Consider the following 20197-nt stretch of genomic DNA (forward strand, 5'->3'; position numbering starts at 1 on the left):
AACGACGTGGCGGGGGTGGAACAGTTGCACATCAGTAGTATTGCGAGATGTTCGATGCTGTTATGAAACAAATGACACAACATTACCAACAGACGACGTCTGTACGCACGACTTTCAAAACAACTAATGATGAGATGAAAACACGACATGATGAAACTAAATCAGATTTAGCTGCACTTAAAACATCAATCGACACTTTGTGTAGCCGTGTTGAGGAGATAAATAATAGACTGACTGGACAAGTGTCCGACCTCAGGGTGAAATTTTCAGAGCTTTCATTACAACAAGAAAACACAAATAAAGATTTGACAGATTTGCAAGCACAAGTGAACAATTTCAATAAAACATGCGAGTCTGTAGTTACTCAGATTAAATCTTATCTGGCAGCGGACGATGATATACGCTTATTGCCGATGTCGGAAATAAGGTTGACACAATTAACAAAAAGCTTTCTGATAAAGTAAGAGTACGTACTGATAACTATTTCTCGTGCATCAATAGAGAATTTCACTGTTGGATAGAGCAAGAAGGCAAATATTTTGACGAGTGCTTACAAGAAAAAGTCCCTGCTGTTGTCCACGACACTGTCATGGAATTTATAAATAACAACAAACACGTAATCAGTCAGGCAGCACAATCTGCCGCTACGCAATCGAAACAGTTTGACAATTACGTAAACCAGTGTGCAATGACTGGAGTAGCAACCAAAACACACAGTTTGGCAATGAACTCAAGTACATTTATGACGCATACACAGCGCACACTACGTACTCACAACAACAGTACGCATCTCGACACGACACACTGCGATAACATTTTCCCTGCCATTCACCAGTTGAACCTTACAGTAATCATTCTGAAACTAAACTATACTAACCACCAAGCTCTCACATTTCTGTTAACTTGTAACCTAGTACATCCCAGATTGTCACGTTGGGCTTTATCTTTGCAAAACTATTCCTTTGAAATCGTATATATTAAGGGTAAAGACAACATCATTGCCGACGCTTTGTGTCGTCTGCCTCAAGGCTTGAATGAGTATAGCTCTGGCCTGGTGAATCTGAATGATTACCGAATACTTATTATGCAGGATAAGCTATATCACCAGTATTATATCGACTTATGTAGAAATATATCAACATTGCAGAAATCTGATCATCACTTGTATAAGGTAAGAGTTTTACTTACAAATCAACCTTACCATCCTCTGTCCAAACGATATTTGATACATAATGATGTGTTATTTTATCCCGTCATTTTGAAGCCACTACTTGGTTTGTTTGTATTCCTAAGGAACCTAATTTGGCACACACATTTTGTTTGGGGTCATTATGGTGCCAAGAAGTGCCTAGCAAAGCTTAGTACCTATTGTTACTTTTACAGTATGAGACGTAAGGTCCACAGTTTATTGAAAACATGTGCGATGTGTCTAAAATCTAAACCGCCGAACTTGTCTATGAAGCTTGATTTGCATTCTATTTTACCCAGCAAACCTCTAGAAATTGTATGTTCTGACGTAAGTGGTCCACAACCCACAAGCGGTGGTGGTGTGAAATATTTTCGTGCATTTTACGATTTATTCTCCAAGCATTTTAAACTGTATGCTATAAGATCTGCTACTGTCATTGCCATCATTCGTCGTTCCTCATGCGACTACATTCCTCACGTGGGAAAACCAAAAGCTATTTTATCCGGCAATGCTGTATACTACAATGGATACAAGTGGCGTAAATTTCTCAAAGACAAAGCATTAAGGGTATTTCATCTCAAGGTATAGTTCCCAGTGCAATCCCACTGAATGTGTTTTCCGTGAGATTAACAGATTTATGAGAACCTACATTTCTACCAAACATACCAGTTGGGTAAGATAATTGTCTTTATTTGAAGAGGTACACAACAACATGGTTATGAAGCTCCGTACACTCCTAATGACCTCATATTCGATCACAAAGAAGACAACGATTGGACAACGCCATTACCAAAACTTTCTTTTCAGCAAACAAACGATGAAAAGGTAAGGGAAGTCTGTGCATCCATGACTGCGGACGCCAAAATTAGGAACAAAACTTATGCTTGTACTGTCAAGAGGAAGCAGGAATTTAAAGCTGGTATGCTAGTGATTTTGCGTACCCACCATACGTCGTCCGCTCTTCAGCGGCGCAACGAGAAGTGGCGTCTGCTGTGCGACCGGCCTTGTGTTACTCTGAGCATTCCACATCCTGGTACATATCTGCTGCAGCATCCAAAACAAAACAGAATTATTGGGCTATATGCTCACCGTGCTCTTAGAGTACACCATGCTCAACAGTAAACACATCTATGGATCATGCTTAAGTTATACACAACTGTCAAATACACGTAACTCACAGTAACTCTACAGAGAAGCTGCGTAGTATAAGAGTTTTATTTCATCTATTCTTGTCAGCAGCAGAAGGAGGAAGAAGAGATTCGTCTTTGCCGAATACTTACGGCAGCCACTTAAAATTTTAAAGCACATTCCATATTAACTTTTATCCAGGTGTGGAGAAGATATATTTTCGGTCTACGATATTGACTATCTGCACCCTCAGTCTTCGACTACTAACGACTGACTGACGAGAATACTTAAACATTCTACACCCTTGCACTTTCACCTTGAAACTGATTGGATACGCATCTCACCATTTAACACACACTCTTACGATTAGGTAAGGCCATGCTTACACTGCACACTTACACTCGTGTTGCGAGTATTTTTTGTGTATTATGTCAGTTCATTGGTTTTTTAATTAGCTTCATTGTAGTTGAGCGCTTGGTCTTATGGCTGGTGTAAGATGTCCTGTCTAATTCTCCTCTATTTCAGGTGACATGATTCGGAAAAGAAAATCATAAATCTAAACTTGTAATGATTGCAAATACTGTAAACATTGTAAACTAATGTAAAGCTGTATGATAAATATTTCTATGTGATCAATCATACTTGTGAGAAGACAAGAGAAATGTGTTTCTATGTTTATGTTATACCAATAGCTAATATGTTTTTATGTATTTGTACCTATGTAAAAAAGCCTATATGTAAAATGTTTCCATGTATTTATCTGCATTTAGGTAATGCTAAATGATATACGCTCACTTGTATATGTTATCTGTACTGTGTTATATATGCCCACATGGGAAAAATTAAGAGGCTTGAATAACCTGAAACTATTTGTCGACGTTTACTATACACGTCACTGAACTTGTGACTACGAATAAACTGGTGTGGAAAACCGCATAATTGAAAAATACTATTCATAATATAATGCTATGTATACAGACATGATGAACTATTTATGTTTGAAATTTGCTTATATACTGTTAATGTAGAATCGTAGTACGAACTGTTTGCATAAAGACTTGACATGGGACATTTGTTCTACGTCACAACTACTTGTGAACGAGTATTTGTATATCGCTTGAAAAAACTGAGTACGTGAAAAAAAACTTGTCGTAGTGAGGTGCACCGACACTTTTGAGTGCATTGCAAATTGACATTTACTGCGCTGCATCTCTGTATATCTGTATCTCTGCAAGTATGTATAGCAAGAACTGGTTCCCTGCTGCACCTATGGTCGCTTCGTTGCAAAACAAGAAAGACCACTCGACGGGCGTAGGGAGACTCTTTAGTAAATCTGCTGCATTTTCTCAGTGTTCTGCCAATAAAATATGGTCTTTGGTTTGCTTCACCCACAACATTATCTATGTGATCCTTCCAGATCATGTTATTTGTAGTAGTAGTAGTCCGTAAATATTTAATTGAATTTGTAGCCTTTTGATTGATACGATTTATCGTGTATCTGAATTGTAGCGGATTCCTTTTGGTACTCATGTGGATGACTTCACACCTTTCGTTATTTAGAGTCCATTGCCACTTTTCACACCGTATAGATATCTTGTATAAATTGCATTGAGAGTTGTCTTGATCATCTAATGACTTAATGAGACGGTAACTGACATCATCATTTACAAACAATCTAAGAGTACTATTTAGACTGTCTCCTGAATCGTTTACATAGTTCAGAAACAGCAGAAGGCTATTAACGCTTTCTTGGGGAACGCCTGGTATTACTTCAGTTTTACTCGATGACTTTCCGTCGGTTAATACCAACTGTGTCCTTTCAGACAGGAAATCACGAATCCAGTCGCACAACTGAGACGTTAATCTATAGGCATGCAGTTTGATTAGAAGTCGTTTGTAAGGTACGGTGTCAAAAGCTTTATGGAAATGTAAATATGTGGAATCAGTTTCACATCCTCATTCCGTAGTACTGATTACTTCTTGAGAATGAAGAGCTAATTGTGTTTAACAAGAACAATATTTTCTGCATCAGCGTTGGCTATTTGTCAATAAATCGTTTTCCCGAGATAAATCACGACGCTCGAACACACCATACATTCCAAAATCCTACTGCAAGTCGACGGTAATAATATCGGTCTGTAATTCAGCAGATCACTCCTATTTCCTGTCTTGAGTATTTTTGCGACTTGTGTAACTTTCCTGTCTTAAAGTATGGATCTTTCACCGAGCGATCCGTCCTATATGATTGCTTAATATGGAGCTATTGTATCAGCATACTTGGGGAGGAACCTGACTGGTACACAATCAGGACCGGGAGCCTTGCCTGTATTAAGTGACTTAAGTTGCTTTGGTACACGGAGTTTAGCTACTTCCAAACTGATTTCGTTGGAAGGTGTTCTCAGTTCGAAATCTGGAATATTTACTTGGTCTTCTTTAGTGAAGAAATATCTGAAATATCTTATTTAATAAGCCTGCTTTAGAGGCACTATCGTTAGTAACATCACCTTTGTTATCTCGTACTGTAGGTACTGATTGTGTCTTTTGATTTTCTGCCAGATTTCGAGAGAGAGTTGTGTTATGGAAAGTGTTAAAAGCACCTCGTATCTACATCTACATCTACATACATACTCCGCAAACCACCATACGGTGCGTGGCAGAGGGTCCTCGTACCACAACTAGCATCTTCTGTCCCTGTTCCACTGCCAAACAGAACGAGGGGAAAATGACTGCCTATATGCCTCTGTACGAGCCCTAATCTCTCTTATCTTATCTTTACGGTCTTTCCGCAAAATGTAAGTTGGCGGCAGTAAAATTGTACTGCAGTCAGCCTCAAATGCTGGTTCTCTAAATTTCCTCAGTAGCGATTCACGAAAAGAACGCCTCCTTTCCTCTAGAGGCTCCCACCCGAGTTCCTGAAGTATTTCCGTAACACTCGTGTGATGGTCAAACCCAACAGTAACACATCTAGCAGCCCGCCCCTGAATTGCTTCTATGTCCTCCCACAACCACATCTTCCTAAAATTCTACCAATGAACCGAAGACGACTATCCGCCTTCCCCACAACTGCCATTACGTGCTTGTCCCACTTCATATCGCTCTGCAGTGTTACGCCCAAATATTTAATCGACGTGACTGTGTCAAGCGCTACACTACTAATGGAGTATTCAAACATTACGGGATTCTTTTTCCTATTCATCTGCATTAATTTACATTTATCTATATTTAGAGTTAGCTGCCATTCTTTATACCAATCAAAAATCCTGTTCATCTTTTATCTTCCTGCAGTCACTCAACGACAACACCTTCCCGTACACCACAGCATCATCAGCAAAGAGCCGCACAATGCTATCCACCCTATCCAAAAGATCATTTATGTAGATACAAAACAACAGCGGACCTACCACACTTCTCTGGGGCACTCCAGATGATACCCTCACCTCCGATGAAAATTCGCCATTGAGGACAACGTACTGGGTTCTATTACTTAAGAAGTCTTATTGTGAAGCGCAATTGGACATAAACCAGTCGAGTTTGAAAGTTAATCACCTGTGCAGTAGAACGATATTCACCTTATGAGTATACTGCCGTCAGGACAGATAGTTTTTACGGTTTTTGTATGCAGCATCCATATTCTGATGCTGATGACCCACCCCCATAATCGCATGTATGGGGCTGCTTCATTCGGTAGTTGCCGTTTCGAATCCTGAAGGTGGAAGAAATTTTCACCTCCAGTATTTGGTCTGCAAAACCGGCAGTGAACACCGGACACTGTGACAATATCATTGATTAAACCCCATACCTCTCTGAGGCGTCTCATGAAGTGAGGGCATGCGACACTGTCGGTCGTTACAAGTCCGCCGGTACACTTGGTACTCCATTCTTAACGCATCAAACATCTCACTCAAGACGTCATGTTGTACGCACTCCCATTACAGTCACTACTCAGGTCTAGTTCCTGGGTCGCCTTGTCTCACTTTCTTTAAGCACGCAGTGCCTAACTCTCCCCGTAAGACATCGGAATTTCCGAGTCGCTGATTCGCTGTAAAGGGCCCCATACACAAGCGACAGATCACAACGATTCGTCGAATGCGATATCGGCAGCAATCTGTCGCTCGCCTCGACATCCTACACACGAGAGATTTGCCAAGTAGTTTCGACCAGTACTATGAACGTCGCTGTGTCGAAAACTTCTGCTATGGAAAATGAACTATGGTTAGCAGCAGTTGCAGTTGATTTCCGTATTCCTAATGAATACTTGCAAAACTTAAATCTAAAATAAACTAGAACTATAATTTATTAAACTTGTTAGGGTACAGTTTTCTTGGGAACTGTATTTTACTTTACGGAATGTACTACATTTTTCACTGACGGCAAATGGGATACGTACATAGTTCCAGTGAGTAGCACTACTGTTTACCATAACTGCTGTTATAGATTGCATGAAGGAGAATTAGATTTTATTAAATGACAAGTGACTTGAGTATAACTATGCACTAGATTTGTCCTGAACCTCCATCAATTCGACGTCTATAACACAAGTTTCAAAATGCTAATCACTGCAAAATCTTAATATAAATGGTAACTCCAGTTTGTGCTTCACTTCTAAGAGCAGTAAGTGATCCCTAACTATAAACTCTGCCGGCCGGAGTGGCCGTGCGGTTCTAGGCGCTACAGTCCGGAACCGGGCGACCGCTACGGTCTCAGGTTCGAATCCTGCCTCGGGCATGGATGTGTGTGATGTTCTTAGGTTAGTTAGGTTTAATTAGTTCTAAGTTCTAGGCGACTGATGACCTCAGAAGTTAAGTCGCATAGTGTTCAGGGCCATTTGGACTATAAATTCTAACGCAAATTTCTTTGGCAAGACGAATCGAAACAAAACCGCACAAACACGCTCGATGAATGGAGAAATGAGTCGTAGCAGTATTACCATACAACGCTGCTAACCAGCCAGTAAGCCATACTGGGTGCACGAATCGCATGCGATCCACCAAATTGCCTGGGATTTTCATGCGACCAGCTGTCAGCAACCGATCGCTGAGATTTGCTGACACATGTGCGGCCTCCAAAGCGATCAAATACAAGAGATCGCTGCGATGCGTAGTTCGTGTGTGGGATCCTGAAACTGCAGAGCATCCCCTCCCCCACCCCTCTCCTAACTTCGTTCACAGCTCTCTGTAACAGCCTGGGTGCTCTGCCCAGTCCAGAATCCGGAATCTACCTGGCTCAGACAATTCACGACAACTTGCCAGCCACACACTGTTCAACCAAACACTCTCCTTTTATATTCAGTAATGCCACACAATTCTCTCTCTCTTCCTGAAGATGGCAACTTTAGAATCTGTCTGGGATGGTACTTATACAGACCCTTAAACTACTGGTACAGTCTTCGAAAGAAACTTACTTGGAAAATGTGGATAAGCAGCATACAAACATAGCTCAGCTATTGATTTGATTGAGTCCAGACTTACCAAGACCGTATTCATTTAGGACAAGGTATAACCTCCGGTGAACGTGGTTCACTGCAGTGAAGCACATTATATCAGCCATCGCCCTCGGTAGGCTTCAAAGAATAGCATGCACTTTCGCAGCCCATTCAGACGGTTTCTAGGTAAGCTGTTATCTTTAGAGTTGTTCATTACCTTCATCTACTGCAGAGATGGCGCTATTGCTTCCTACTACATATATCTCAGGGAGTGTTTAAATACACTCGTGTTCGTAAAAGACAAAACACCTTCAAAGACTAGATATAGGATGTTCTTAAGACAGGACATGTACGAGGGTTATTCGGAAAGTAAGGAACGATCGGCCGCAAAATGGAAAATACAGTGAAAATCTGATACAGCGTTGTACAGATGCGTTGGGCACTGTGTCTAGTACGCCTGTCGATCGCATCATGTCGCTCTTTTCAGTTCTGAGCTCGCAGAGAGAACGTAAAGATGGCTACAAATTAGAGTCTCCCGGCAAGTATGAGGGCCTGGCGAAAGATTTCGCCCTCTAGTTATGCAATCCACATAACATAACTCTTATGCTACTCGTTCTACAATACAGCTCTCGGCCGCACTCTGAAGGGGCAATGAAGATGCTCCAGCAGCGTTTTCAATGGGAAGTGTTTGATCACCGACCACAAAGCCCGTAATTGGCTACCCCTGAGGTTCATCTCTGCTCAAAGGAACCGCTGGCTGTGAAGACAATATTTTGACACAGACAACGAGCTCCAGTCCAGAGTAGAAAACTGTCGAGAAGCACTGGCGGCTGTCTTCTATTACGAGGGAATTGAAAAGTTGGTACAACGCTATGACAGATGTCGAAGTCTAAGCGGCGACTGTGTAGAGAAGTAGCTGGAAGGTTTAGCTACCTTTGCAAATAAAAGCTGGCGGTTCTGGCGCTGCAGTCCGGAATCGCGGGACTGCTACGGTCGCAGGTTCGAATCCTGCCTCGGGCATGGATGTGTGTGATGTCCTTAGGTTAGTTAGGTTTAAGTAGTTCTAAGTTCTAGGGGACTGATGACCTAAGATGTTAAGTCCCATAGTGCTCAGAGCCATTTCAACCATTTTTTTTTGCAAATAAAACAGTTTTGATTTTCATTGTGGTTTCCATTTCGCGACTTATCGTTTCTTACTTTCCGAATAGCCCTCGTACACTGGTATGTTCTGCAGATATGATTAGTATTTTAGCCGTTTCGGCCTTTGGGTTCAAGGTCAACATGGATATCACGGCACAACACCACCTAACGGCAAAATGTGCCTGAGGCTCTCGTTGTCGCTGCCAACATCGATATCACGGCACAACACTACCTAACGGCAAAATCTGCCTGAGGCTCTCGTTGTCGCTCTAAATTTAAGCTAATGAATGAGTATGACTTGAGCAGACGTGCATGCTTCGCATACGTATGCCCGAACCGTACCGTCAGATCAGTGGGTTTGAAAGAGGGTGCTTTGTTGGGATCAGAGAATGTAATGCATCCACCCAGTAAATTACTGCTCGTGTGGAACGAAGTATTTCGGCAGTGCAACTGATGTGTGCAGAAAGGTTCACGGAACGCTGTAGAACACGATGGAATGAGTCAGGTCACGCCAGCCAGACCCCTTCCCCCCTTCCCCCTCGAAAATCGAGAAGATCGACACTTCTTCCAAATGGTATTACAGAACAGATCTGAATCCTCCTCAGCTCTGGCGCAAAATTGTAACAGTGAAACACATAGTTCGCTACCAAGGGTGACAGTTGCCGATTATTACGGCATGGGTTACGTCGTCCACTACTCCGACTACCTTTGCTGAGTGTGCAGAAACATGCTAGACCACAATGGTGTATGGAACGATGTCACTGGGTACAGGGATGGTATCAGTGTTTTTGGAATGAATGCTGTTTCTGTTTGTTTGAAAATGATGGCCGCATTTTGATTCGCCGCAGACAGGGGGAGCAGCATCATAGTGTCGGTATTTCCACGAGATGGACAGCGTCATCTCAAGACCTTATGGTGTGAGGTGCTGTTGGCTACAACCACAAACCGCAGTTGATGCGTGTCCAGGGCACTGTGACCAGTGTGATCTACGTGAACAACAGCCTGCAACCTGTAACCTTACCCTTTCTGCACAACACCCCACAGCCTTTTTTCAGTAAGACAATGCCTATGTTGCAGCGCGAATAAGTGCCTTCTTGACATCACAGGATGTCAGCCTTTTGGTCTGGCCCACCAGATCACCAGTCTTGCCACCAGTCGAAGATGTGCGGGATATGATGAACCTATGGGTGCAGCACTGTGACCCGATGACAAACATCACAGATGCACTTTGGAGCCAGGAGAATGCAGTGTTTTGGCTATACCAATGGCCGCCATTCGCACCTTATCCGGGACGCTGCCGTCACGCATGGAACTAGTTATCTGGACTCCTGGTGGACCTTGTGCCTACAGCCGCTCGGGGTAGCCACGTGTATAATGACTTTTCTGGAGACTAGAAATCTACTCTGTAGGAATCAGCATGGGTTTCGAAAAAGACGGTCATGTGAAACCCAGCTCGCGCTATTCGTCCACGAGACTCAGAGGGCCATAGACACGGGTTCACAGGTAGATGCCGTGTTTCTAGACTTCCGCAAGGCGTTCGATACAGTTCCCCACAGTCGTTTAATGAACAAAGTAAGAGCATATGGACTATCAGACCAATTGTGTGATTGGATTGAGGAGTTCCTAGATAACAGGACGCAGCATGTCATTCTCAATGGAGAGAAGTCTTCCGAAGTAAGAGTGATTTCAGGTGTGCCACAGGGCAGTGTCGTAGGACCGTTGCTATTCACAATATACATAAATGACCTGGTGGATGACATCGGAAGTTCACTGAGGCTTTTTGCAGATGATGCTGTGGTGTATCGAGAGGTTGTAACAATGGAAAATTGTACTGAAATGCAGGAGGATCTGCAGCGAATTGACGCATGGTGCAGGGAATGGCAATTGAATCTCAATGTAGACAAGTGTAATGCGCTGCGAATACACAGAAAGATAGATCCTTTATCATTTAGCTACAAAATAGCAGGTCAGCAACTGGAAGCAATTAATACCATAAATTATCTGGGAGTACGCATTAGGAGTGATTTAAAATGGAATGATCATATAATGTTGATCGTCGGTAAAGCAGATGCCAGACTGAGATTCATTGGAAGAATCCTAAGGAAATGCAATCCGAAAACAAAGGAAGTAGGTTACAGTACGCTTGTTCGCCCACTGCTTGAATACTGCTCAGCAGTGTGGGATCCGTACCAGATAGGGGTGATAGAAGATATAGAGAAGATCCAACGGAGAGCAGCGCGCTTCGTTACAGATTCATTTAGTAATCGCAAAAGCGTTACGGAGATGATAGATAAACTCCAGTGGAAGACTCTGCAGGAGAGACGCTCAGTAGCTCGGTACGGGCTTTTGTGAAAGTTTCGAGAACATACCTTCACCGAAGAGTCAAGCAGTATATTGCTCCTTCCTACGTATATCTCGCGAAGAGACCATGAGGATAAAATCAGAGAGATTAGAGCCCACACAGAGGCATACCGACAATCTTTCTTTCCACGATCAATACGAGACTGGAATAGAAGGGAGAACCGATAGAGGTACTCAAGGTACCCTCCGCCACACACCGTCAGGTGGTTTGCGGAGTATGGATGTAGTTGTAGATGTAGATGTAGATGTAGGTGTAAGGCGTCTTGTCACGGTCAGGGCAGCTCTTCTCGTCGGAGCTTCGAGTCCTCCATCGGGCATTGGTGTGTGTTGTCCTTAGTGTAAGTTAGTTTCTGTTAGATTAAGTAGTGTGTAAGCTTAGGGACCGATGACCCCAGCAGTTTGGTCCCATAGTACTTATCACAAATTTCCAATTTTCCTGTGCCTACCAGGCAACAAGACATGCTGAACGAAGGTGACTGAAATGCTAATCATTTCCGCAGAACACTAATGTACACGTCCTATGAATATGAACTTCCTGTCTCTAATCGTTCCACGCTTCTTTCTGAACATGAGTGTAATTCAAATCACCTTGTCAAACTAGTTAAAAGCGTTGTCACAAACTTGTCTGAGCAGGTAGCGATTATGAGACCTTCCATTGGTCACGTAAGCGACATGCTCGCGTACTTCCTTCGTTTGTGAGATCTGGTTTGTCATTCTGATTTATGAGTACGCCTGCGACGATAATTCCCTCGGCAAGGCATGTGCAGCAGACAAATTTCCCGCGGTCGGAGTCGTGGTGCGCAACACGAGTGCGTGACCATGACACAGCGTGGTGTTAATGTGGGTAGGAGGGTGGCGGCACGGCCGGATGACGGAATTAGACGCGCGGGGTTTGTTTGTGTGTGGCGGGAGGCGCGGCACTACAAATCGCTGCCATCCATTGTGTGACAGCGGCAGCCCACGCCGGACCGCCTGACACTTCTTCTTCTTCTTCTTCTTCCTCTTCTTCCGAATCGCCTCGCCCACTGGCAAAGCTTCCAGGAACGTGCTGAATGCTATCATTAAGAAGCCTCCATATAATGACATTGCGCTCAAGCTGTGTAGTCACAATGCACAACACTAAATACACTGCCTGACGAAAAATAGTGAAGCACCTAGAAGACATCGTCGGAAGTCAATGAAACTTCGTATACGTACTGCCAGCTTTGAGTATGTCAGTGATTATACATTTCTCTGTGAAAGTTAGAGCGACCACTAGAGTGAACGATTGTTGTTTGTGTTTAGTGTTATTACCAGGCCTAGTAGGGCGCAAGAAGGGGCGGGAACTGCATCAGATATTGAGCGATCACCGTGAAGAATGTCGTGATGCCATATTCTTCTGAGGGACAGCGTCATCAGCACCTGACAGAGTTTGATGGAGCGTTGTAGAATATCAGCGGCATACTAGCCTCCTTCAGCCTTGTAAGTCTGCCATCACGAAACACTATTTTCACTGGTCATGTAATGAATTACAGCGAGACAAAAATTGTGACCCATACGTGTAACTTTTGGAGTTCTATTATTAATGAATACAACTATCTGACAGTGAGTCTCTTATTAATCAAGACGGCGTTTTAAGGTGAATTCGGCATGGAATCCAGTCGTTGGAAAACTTCATGTCCTCTGTAACCGGCGTTGTTCTGTGATGGAACCACGGGAAGACAATCGAATTGATATCGTTGCGGCGAGTTTTCACCACGGAGGACGCGCGGCGCAGCAGAATCGATCGCGCTCAAGTAGCGCACGCGCAACGCGATTTATTTTGTTGGATTGGTTGGGGGAAGAGACCAAACAGCGAGGTCATCGGTCTCATCGGATTAGTTAAGGAAGTCGGCCATGCCCTTTCAAAGGCATTGGCCTGGAGCGATTTAGGGAAATCACGGAAAACCGAAATCAGGATGGCCGGACGCGGGATTGAACCGTCGTCCTCCCGAATGTGAGTCCAGTGTGCTATCCACTGCGCCACCTCGCTCGGTGCGCAACGCGAAGTGATTCCACCACGCATGTGCCGGCAGGGCCTTAAATACCAGAGCTCAGTGTGTTTTCGCCTGAAGATGGCCACGAGACTCTGCGTCGAAGTATTGTGGTAGGAAGTTACAGACATCCGACAACTCTTCCAAAATTTTGTGGAACAAAACAAAGGCATTTTTTTCCTGTGGCAGGACCTCCTCCTGAAATTTCAATCACCAAGTTTCTTCTTAGAGTGGGAAGATATTTTGTTGGCACCCACCCAAGAGAAAAACGATCATCATAATAAGTCAGGTCTCACACGGAAAGATTTAAGCGTTTATTTTTCATGCGCGCTGTTGGCGTGTCAAACGGTAGAGAAGTAGTTTACAGGCACTTTGATGAACTCGCTGCCAGGCACTTAATTACGAAGAGCAGAGTAATCATGTAGATGTACATGTAGCTTGCTGCGCTAATTCACAATATATGGCTTCCTGGTTATCGATAAAACAAGGCAACTGAAAGACAGCCAATGCTGACAGAGCTATCGGGAGGTGTTTAAAAGTTGGTGGCATGTATATATAGTGAAACAAAGAGGTAGGTTTATCATTATACATATGATATCTACGAATTTGCACACACACCCAGCCACAATTAGTCTGAAAGGGAAGTTACAGTATCCATCTGTAGCTCGGCACGAAAATTCACATGTTTGTCAGTACTATCAAATGTCATACTGTGAGAACTGAAACACTCAACAAAAGCATAGTAAAGCAAATGCAAATTATCTGGCCATTTTGAGGCTAATCATTAACTGCAAGGATCTATGTAATCAAAAATAAAGTTAATGGAAGTAAATATTACATGTCGACAAAGCATAACATCACAGAAGATCGAACGATATTTGAAACTGTAATCGCTAAGGTCACGGCATTTAAAATGAGATCATTCACTCGGAAAAGTGTTTAGGTCCATTACTGAATCTATCAAACCACTCTCGAACACAAATGATTCTGAAGAAGTTACTACTGGTGAAACTGTTAAACATCTTTTTGACAATAGCGCAGGCAGTCTATATGAATTAACCTGGGAAAACCGTATATGTTTGATACACAGCCTTAATTTTAACCAGTAATGTAATACCAGTCAGTGACAGAGAATCTGAAAGAACACCAGGTTTATTGAACCTAATATTCTTAAAAACTTCAAAACTCGTAAAGTATTCACCAAAAGATATAAAATATATGGTCAAATATTACGTATGCCTAAAACATACAAGAAAGCGAATGGAACAGGAATACAAGCTCTTACAAGTGACATACAAAAACATTATCAAACATTTTTTAGTGGATGTATTTGGCACCAGTGTTATCAGGACGGAAAAAATTAATAATCGATCTCTACAATATATATATTATGACAACAGTAATTAAATATTTGAATTATTACCACTAGTCACAGAATCAGCAACAACTGGGAATAGACCTCATTGGAATCAAATCATTTCAATAATTTCAGAGCTTGAAGAAAGATGTATTATTAAATAATGGAGACAGAAGTTTAAGAGCTCCACAAGCAAGGCCGCAAGACGTTCTGTCATACATACTATACATTTACCAAAATCGACTGTCTATTGCAATGCTGCAGAAATAGCAGCGCCACTGCACTCACTTTCACAGAAATTTTTCGTCACAGCGACGTCTCCAGCGGCGCTTCACATACTCAGAAACGAGTACCCCACCGAAATACTTTATGGTTCTGCATTCCAGCGTCATCGTTTAGCGGGAACAAATCTGTTGAAATTCGAATCGGGTGTAGATACCAGAAAACAAACACTGTCCAAAACCACCCAATATCTGCACTGAACACTTCCTCCCGTGGAACTGATACAAACAAATCTAAACTACACAGTAAACAACTGATTTACAGCGATTGCAAGATGTTCGTAAATTCTTCAATGATTTTGACACGCTATTCAAGTCCCACTAGAGACATGCATCTCGTGACAGATTCCCAATCGACTTCATTGATAATTAATATTTTATTTTAATTTAATTTACTTCCTTAGACTCAAAACTAACAACAAATATGAACAAATCTCACCCCCTTCTTTAATTCCATGCCGCGAAGCTGCGTACACAAATCGATACTCCATATAACAATAAATCATTCCCCCAAAATATCCTGAGATAAATAGATAAATCTACATCTGTCTTCCTAGGTACGTATTTTTAATTTTCATTTTTCAAATTTCTCAGACCTCCATGCACCCAAATTGGCATGACCATAATTTATAATTTGAAAATTACAACACATATAAAACCATCCAAAAACTTAAGCCTAACACATACATATATATAAATAAGTCCCTTACATAACCCCCCAGAAACCTAATTTATATGCATATTGTGCACTGGTTTCTGACTTGATACTCTTCACCAGATAATCGAGTTCTCCGACCACCTTGCACTCAAATGTGCTTCTAAACTATCTGTTTATAATTGCACAGACCTTGTGCCATAAAACATCCTTAGGCGATGAAACAACAAACAAGCTACAATAAATCCCGAAATACAACATTGCAAATTACTCCCCCAAGTAATCTTATAATCTAAACACGGATACACTTATTTCTTAACCTACTTTTCCCTTCTCATCTATCTCTAGAGTACAAATATCCCGTTTGTTCCATCTGTCAATTTCGTACTCATCCCAAAATAAATCATTAAATGCTTCTTTCACCCAATTTCATTTTTTCTCGCTATTTTAAACTTTTCTCGAGTCCACAAATGACGCAATAACTATCGTAATGCTCTACAGTACCATCGCCAAAGAGGTTACAATAAAATCACATTCCTCCTTAAGATAGTATTGTGTCCAAATATCACTTTCTATATTAGAATCAAACTCACTGTATTCCCCTTAAAGCTATCGTCATTAGTAGCTACAACAGCATTATCATGAAATAAAGCATTATTTTTTACTTCCACATCATTACAAACACGTCCACAAACAGCACTTGCAACAGCTACTGATATATCATACAACTCGCTACGTACAACCTCATTTACCTCCGTCGAAAAATCACCATTATAAGAACCGTTCATAGTTTTACCATCCTCTACCGTTACATCACATAAATTATAGTTCCACCGTCATGAAATTTCAGAATCAAAAATAGCATTAAATTCTGCTGCATTTTGATTTAAGCCTGAGCGTAGTGCCTCTCCCTCTCCTACACGCCCCTGCGCCACATTAATTTCAGGTTGCACATCAAATTCAGATCCACACTCATTCTCAAACGAACATTCAAGATCCATAGATCCACGCAGAAATTCGGATTCACCTCCATTAGTAGAAATATATACACAGATTTCTTCCTCTGAAGTATCAATACCAGCAGCTTCAACTTTCGTAACTTCAGCACATAAAACTTCATTACTACCCTCCTTCAAAAATAATTCACCAATATCCGCCGATACACACACAAATTCGTCAACAGCTGACATTACTAACGCTACTCCGCCCTTATTAACCATCTTAACAACTTTCGCTGTCACAACATCGCTTGAAACATCATCACCTTCATCACTAATCGTTACTGCTGGCTACTACCTCTTTAGAATTTTCTATAACATCTAACTCCACCAAATTCAGCTCCACCTCAGCCTACTTCTGGCACATAGAATCTTTCATTGTATTAACGTTCACACACCCTTTCGTCTTACATTCATAAAACAAATTTTATAAATATATTAAAATTATAATAAAAAAAATTAACTCTAAATCGCCATCATCGCCTTTATCGTTATCTTTCATTATCTTAGGATTACGCCTTTTGCATACGATCTGATTTGAAAATTAACCAATTTGATTCTCATCTCCTACTAATTTCATTTCAAAATTCTGACGTCTTTCTGCCTGTTTATTGACACCTGTCACATTTCCGTTTACTCGCGTCTTATTCATAGCTCGTTTATTTTGCCATCTCCGGACCTTAGATGCGGAGAAGCAGATGCCGGTCCCTCAAATCTGCGTTCTTAGTGTCGGTCCCTGTCACGGAAGTGTTCGTTCCCATTACCCCTTTGAAATTTTTCATTCGATGTGTTCCTGTTAGCGTTTCCCTTGTGAAACTGGTGTTTGCGTTCCGTTGGTAACTTCCCGGGTGTCTTTCATAGTGACTACTTTGATTGTAGTTATGATTTCCTCTCTGAAAACTATTCGTCTGTTTACTTGACGGTTTAAATTTCTACGCCCGTTCTAATTTTCTACGAAGTCCAAAAATTCGCCTACTGAGTTTAGGACTGTGCATTAGATCCCATTGCAAATTTTCCGGTAAACGACTTTTCAGCGTCGTCATTTCAGTAAGTACTCCTAATGGACGTTTCACGTGCATTAGTCTCGCAAGTTCAAGTTTACAAAATCCTTGCATCGACCCGTTTCTGTATTTAAATGTACACCCCGTTCAGAAACTAATTTTGGAGTCGCTTTTGCTTCGCTTCACTCCAGAACTTGTTCAGGAAACTGATTTCAAATATTTCGTAGGTAGTGAACGTATCACTGTGTATATTTGCCCACGATTGCTGTGTGGCGTTCGCTGTTTTATTCAGTGGTTTAGTATTTAACTAATATGTAAATGAAAATGACATCTTATTTTATTACATTGAGTAATTACTAAATAATTTTTCTCCTGGCTAAAGATTTTGTCAAGTTGCTAAAGAACTCAAAGTTGACGTCGTGTTAAATTTTTGTCTGTAAGTTGTGTAAGTGTTACTAAATCACAATTCATACAACAGATTCTATACAACTATTGATTATGATGGAAGCAGTTATCTTCAGCAAAATGATCATTAAAAGCACCGAATATCAGCCGCGCACAACACTGACGTATGTTACCTGAAACAATATTCTTCGCAACTCATGCTTAATTAATTTCGGCTCTATACAACAGCTAGAAAAGTTTGTTATAAGGATCGTGCTATGAGCACTGTTTTTAAGGAACCAATCTGATTAGAATTATTTTCATTGAAATGAATTCGGGACCACCGGTGCACATTTATTTTTACACATTTGTATTACGTTCGGCCTTTATGTCTGCAGAGTTGTGTAATTTGAATTTCTCGCTGAGATAATTGTTAAGATGGCAGCAGACAATTGATAGAGACTTTCTATTGTTAGAGCAAATAGGATAAGTATTTGAAATGCTTATTAAACTTTATATTCGTATTGTACACTATTTAGACTTCATCAAGCAAACATTTTATTTTTTTCTAAGGAAAACACAGACAAAAAGCGCGATACAAATCGCAATCATCAATGGCTGCGCTCCTTGCAGCGGAAAGAAATAATTAACACAGTTAATGCTCATTGAGTGAGGAATTAAAGTTACAAATAATTATTCACTCATATATATAATAATAATGAACTCTATTCTCAAGTAATAATTAACAAATAATTACAATTTCTTAACAGATCTCAGTTTGATATGCGTCCGCAACCTACAAAAGCCATCCAACAAAAGGTAAAAACAAAGGAAGACAAACACAGATCATAAAAGGAATTTACAATTATCATTGTCTGTGTATGATACACATCGATATGTCCAATTACATCATAAAATATTATATAAATAATTAATATTTATCATCGTTTTCACTGTTTTTTTCTTATATGTCGAATAGATAATGTTTGTAACTGTTAGAGGCATAATTTCCTCTCGTCGCACTGTAGCTAAAATTTATCTCGTGGATGTTACAGCTGCTCATCTTCCAAATGTCTTTCCACTAATTTTATCTTGGACTCGTCAGACATTCTCCTTATAAAATCATCACTGCATGCTACTAGATAATTTACTGGATGAATCACTGTAGAGGTTTGATGTACAGCTAAAGAATTCAAGAAAATGGTTCAAATGGCTCTGAGCACTACGGGACTTAATATCTGAGGTCATCTGTCCCCTAGAACTTAGAACTACTTAAACCTAACTAACCTAAGGACATCACGCACATCCATGCCTGAGGCAGGATTCGAACCTGCGACCGTAGCGATCGCGCGGTTTCAGACTGAAGCGGCTAGAGCCGCCCGGCCACACCGACCGGCTAAAGAATTCAATTCACTTTTTATTTCATTGATTTCTTTTTAACTTCACCATTTTCAATTTTAATGCCAGATTCTAATTTTTCCTTTATTTTGTGTACTTCTTTCCCCCTTTACCTATTTTAACGGATAAGTTGCTAATCGCCTCCGTCGTCTCAGCCATTAGAGCACCTTGCCATCTTACCTACTCATACAATTTCCTACGTTGCCTCCCAGATCTGCCTGCAACTTCCCCACCTTATCACTAAAATTTTTCTCCACTTTATCTACCTTAGACTCAAGTATCCTAACTTCATCAGAAATTTTGCCCATTTCATCCCGAATTGTTTTTAATTTTATGTCTATCAATTCCTCGATTCCAATAGCAATTTTACCTGCTTCGTCTTTCACAACTTAAGCTGTTTCGGACTGAACCGAATCAATTTTTAAATTTACGTCACCCACATTGGTTTTAACAGAATTTTGGATCCCAATCCCCTAATCATTTTCATTAATTGCGACATGATGTCTCCCCCAAATTCATCTCCCTTGCCTGATTTCGGACTATTTGCCCTCCTTAATTCACCGCCGATAACGCTCTCCCGCTCAGACTACGGCCTAAGCGGCTCGTTAGTATTTTCGAACCCACACAAACTGGCCGATTGCTTAATATTAGCGACGTCTATCATTGGCGATTGAAGTATAGAATCATACATAGCTTTGCTATCAGCCCAGGTACCTAGCTTTGTCGTGCTGGATCCTTCTGTTATGGTATTGCTGTCGATGTTGCAGTTGCAGCCGACGCTGAAGATCTCGTAGCCTCTGCTGTGGTACAGCAACAGCCGCTGGGCGATGAATCGCCTGAAGATGCCGCTGCTGGCTGGAACCACGCGCTT

Source organism: Schistocerca cancellata, chromosome 6 (genome assembly GCF_023864275.1).
Source record: "Schistocerca cancellata isolate TAMUIC-IGC-003103 chromosome 6, iqSchCanc2.1, whole genome shotgun sequence".
In the NCBI taxonomy this organism is placed as follows: Eukaryota; Metazoa; Arthropoda; class Insecta; order Orthoptera; family Acrididae; genus Schistocerca; species Schistocerca cancellata.